Below are 4,294 nucleotides of genomic sequence, written 5' to 3' on the forward strand. Positions count from 1 at the left end.
TGCCTGAGCCCACAGGTTCAAGACCAGCCTGGGCAGCTTCGCGAGATCTCATCTCTACAATACATTTTTTTAAAAAAATTAACTGGGCATGGTGGCAAGCGCTTTGTAGTTCCAGCTACTTGGAAGGCTGAAGTGGAAGGATAGCCGGAGCCCAGCAGGTCGAGACAACAGTGGTTGTGAGCGTGCCACTACACTCCAGCCTGGGTGACAAAGACTCCAACACCAAAAAAAAGAAAAGAAAAGAAAAGAAAAAATCCCCACAAGTCCTACTGAAAAGAGAAGAAATCCCTACAGAAACGCCCTGAAAAGCTTCCACTACATAAGTGAGCAGAGTAACCATCTCTACTTTCCCTTAAAAGAACATTCCAGAACCTTTAACCTGGAAAATGACCCAGGCTCTCTCAATCCAATGCTGGGTTCAGGCAATCCTTCTGCCTCAGCCTTTCAAGTAACCAGAACTACAGGCATGCGCCACCACGCCTGGCTAAATTTTTTTTTTTTTTGAGTTGGAGTCTCACTCTGTCACCCAGACTGGAGTGCAGTGGCCTCTCCCGGCCACCACAGCCTCAACCTGCTGGGCTCTGGCAATCCTTCCACCTCAGCCTTCCAAGTAACTGGAACTACAGGCGCGCGCTACCACGCATGGTTAATTTTTGATTTATTGTAGAGATGAGTTCTCGCCAAGTTGCCCAGGCTGTTGTAAGGTAATTTAATGGAATAAAAATCACAGTACTTCAGCCTCACTCATCATCAGAGAAATGCAAATCAAAACCATATTGAGGCAGGGCGCGGCGGATCCTGGGTGCTGAGGTCGCAGATATCAAGAAAGTCAACAACTTCATCAGAGAACAAGACTTGTATGCTTTGAAATCTATTGAGATTCCATGAAAAACCATGGGATCCTAACAGAGACCCACAAAGAACTAAAACCCCTCCCAAGCCCATCTTCAGAGACCAAAGTGACCATGGAACTGCCGGAGCTGGACACAGCAACCACAAGTGCCAACACCCAGGCCAACCAACTGACGAATTTCTTTAAGGGAATTGATCAGAATATTGAGCATGTAGTACAGTCAGAAATCTTTTCACGGGAAAGTTACTACATAGAGACCTCGGATCAGCCCTTGCTGCCAGCTGCTCTGAAGATGACAACAAATGGTGCAGATTGTGGAATTCAGTGGTGGAATGCCGTTTTTATCATGCTTCTAATTGGGATTGTTTTGCCAGTCTTTTACTTGGTCTATTTTAAAATACAAGCTACTGGTGAGCCCCCTAATAGCTTGAACACAACTGTCCCCAATGGTTCGATGGCTATGGGTGCAAGTCCAGAGCAAGCCCCCAGATTAGTGATTCCAGCGCCAACCATCATTGCTTCAGACAGCCAGTTCAGTCAGACCACCCAGGCTGGGAACTAAGCTCTTGTTGTCAAGGAATTAACCCAGCTTTAGCAGTTGGCTGTTGATATGCACCAGTTGTCATTGCCATAGCCTAGGGGTGCTACCTTTGTTTTCCTGGGACAGGTGGATGCATTTCCAAAGTCACCGAAGAGTTCTTGATCACACCAACCCTGGGAAATGGCCTTGCCTCACCCCAGGCTGAAGGATCCCAAACACCCATGCCCTCGGCCTTCTGTCTTCAGAGACATGCAGCGAGAAAGCCATTTGCCTGTGACCAGTGACTGTTTCTTGAAGACATTTAGTGGATTGGCCATGTCTTCACAGCAGCACTGTGTGGGCCCCCAAGTTGGACATGCTCACAGGGAGAAGAATGGCCCCGGCCAAGGCACCTGCAGTGTGGGATCCGTGTGGGTCTCCTGGTTGTGGCAATTCCCCCTGCTGTGAAAGGAGGACTGACTCCAAGAAGCAGCATCCTATATCTCCCTGGCAAAGGTTGCTGTGGAGTCATCTTGGCATGTCACTTGTTTACAGCATGACAAATTACATTTGTAACAGGCCACTTCATATCTGCCTCCTCAGTTAGCCTTTGTGAGGCAATGCCATGTCTCAAATTGAAAAAGCCCTAACTCCAAACTGCTACACTATTGAATAAATGGCAGTTCTAGTCCTTGTCATTTTAGAGCACAGAGTCTGACTCACAGGCACATCTTAAGCCAAACACATGGGCCATTGCCCAGTTCTGCAGGAATGGCTCTCTGATTTCTCCAAGTCAGTATTCTTGGAAAGATCGATTGCTGATCAGTGTCTGGAGAGGAAGATGAGTACCCGTGGCCAAGGTTCCACACTTGGGGGTGTCTGAGGCTGTTGCCAGGCCGGTGTCCCAAAGAGCAGCTGAGACCCTGTGTAAAGCTGAACAGGGAGTTCTCCCTGCTGCTTTCCTGACTCTAGTCTTGGGAACTCTAGATCCCCCGTCCCAGAGTGCGGCTCCATCCTTTCTCCATGGTGATATGGTGATACCCCTAGATGAATGCTATGTACACTGTAGCTCATGATAAAAGACCAAACACTTCATGGAGGGCTAGAGGCAACTTGCTGTGAAAGGCTGTAGAGGGGACCTATGGCTTGTCCCGCCCTGACAAGGCAACAGCAGTGCTGCCAGTGTGCTGGGGACAAGAGCCTGCTGCTGCCTGGAAGACTGTGGCATGGGGAAAGGAGGTGCTGAGGTGGCTGGCAGCCCAGTCTCTGAGGTCATGGACCGGGAAGAAAATGTGCTGCTCAGATGCTGGGCTTCATGACGGTCATGGCATTTGACACATCAGGTCTGGAGAGAAGTTTAAAAGATCTCACCTTGTAAGAGGGCAGGAGTGGGCAGAACAGTGCTTGAGGTAGGTTTCCAAGTTCCTTCTCCTCTCGGTTGTGTGAAAAAAGTTTGCCCAGGGTTCAATTAGCACATTTAAATTATCTTCAAAATTATTTTCTTAGAGATCAAAATGATCTTCAGGATAAAAAGAACTGAACTTTTGCTACAGGAAACTTTTTGATCAGTGAGTGCTTTTCCAGTCAAATGTTTATGTTTGATGTGCCACTGAGGGCCACAGCTCCCTCTAACATGTCACCATAACCTCACCAAGCAGGGCTAGAAGTCCCATGGGAAAAATCACTTTCGCCAGGCAAAGGATGAATGTCTGTATCCTTGACTTTTCTCTAATGGAATAAAATCATTTCTTCTATGAAGGAAAAAAAAAACCACATTGAGATACCACCTAACCCTAGTAAGAATGGCCATCATTAATAAAACAAACAACAGATGCTGGCGAGGATGTGGAGAAAAAGGAACTCTTCTACACTGCTGGTGGGAATGCAAACTAGTGCAACCTCTTTGGAAGACAGTGTGGTGATTTTTGAAAGAACTAGAAATTGACCTTCCATATGACCCAGCAATTCCCCTATTGGGAATATACCTGGGGGACTCAAATAATTCTTCAAAAAAGATAGCTGTACACGTATGTCTGTTGTAGCTCTATTCACAATAAAAAACAGGGAACTAACCATGTTGACCATCGAAGCTGGACTGGATAAAGAAAATGTGGTACATATACACAATGGAATATTATGCAACCATAAAGAAGGAATAGACTTTGCAGCAACTTGGATGAATTTGGAATTGATCAAATTCATGCTCTGTGATCATGCTCTGTGATCTATCACAGAAACAAAGAACAGAGTACCATATGTTCTCACTCATAAGTGGACCTTGAACAATACTATAAGAAAGGGCTGGGCAGCAGTGGGAAACTGTCGGTGGGGGGTGGGATTGGCAGTTGAGAGAAACTGCTAGGGGAAGGAGGGGCATACCTCATCAACAAGGGTAACTGCATAATCAATGTTTGTATACCTATCCCTGAATTGTACCCCACATCTTTATAATTAAAAAAATAAATAATAATTAAAAATCACAGCACTATATTATCTGTGTTGTTTTCTTTCTCTGTTCTTTTAATTTTATTTATTTTGAGGCAGGGTCTTACTCTGTCACCCAGGCTGGAGTGCAGTGGTGCAAGCCTGGCTCACTGCAACCTTGATCTCCAGGGCTCAGGCAATCCTTCTGCCTCAGCTTCCTGAGTAAATGAGACTACAGGCATGCACCACTATGCCCAGTTAATTATTTCTTTTATCTTTGTAGAGACAGGGTCTTGCTATGTTACCCAGGCTAGTCTTCAATTACTGGTCTCAAGCGATCCACTCCCCTTGACCTCCCAAAGTGCTGGGATTACACGTATGAGCCACTATGCCCAACATCTTTCTCTGTTCTTTAATATGGGAGGATCTGGTCAGGTATGGTGGCTCAAGCCTATAATCTCAGCATTTTTGGAGATTGAGGAGAGAAGACTGCCGGA

At 46.1% G+C, this 4,294-nt stretch overlaps 1 pseudogene; it reads left to right on the plus strand.

Annotated features, from left to right (window-relative positions):
- The first annotated feature begins 785 nt into the window (after positions 1 to 785).
- LOC103252569 lies at positions 786 to 1,415 on the plus strand (annotated as a pseudogene).
- Positions 1,416 to 4,294: the final 2,879 nt, after the last annotated feature.

This window comes from Carlito syrichta, unplaced genomic scaffold (genome assembly GCF_000164805.1).
Source record: "Carlito syrichta isolate Samal-C Ts95f unplaced genomic scaffold, Tarsius_syrichta-2.0.1 Scaffold63929, whole genome shotgun sequence".
Classification (NCBI taxonomy): domain Eukaryota; kingdom Metazoa; phylum Chordata; class Mammalia; order Primates; family Tarsiidae; genus Carlito; species Carlito syrichta.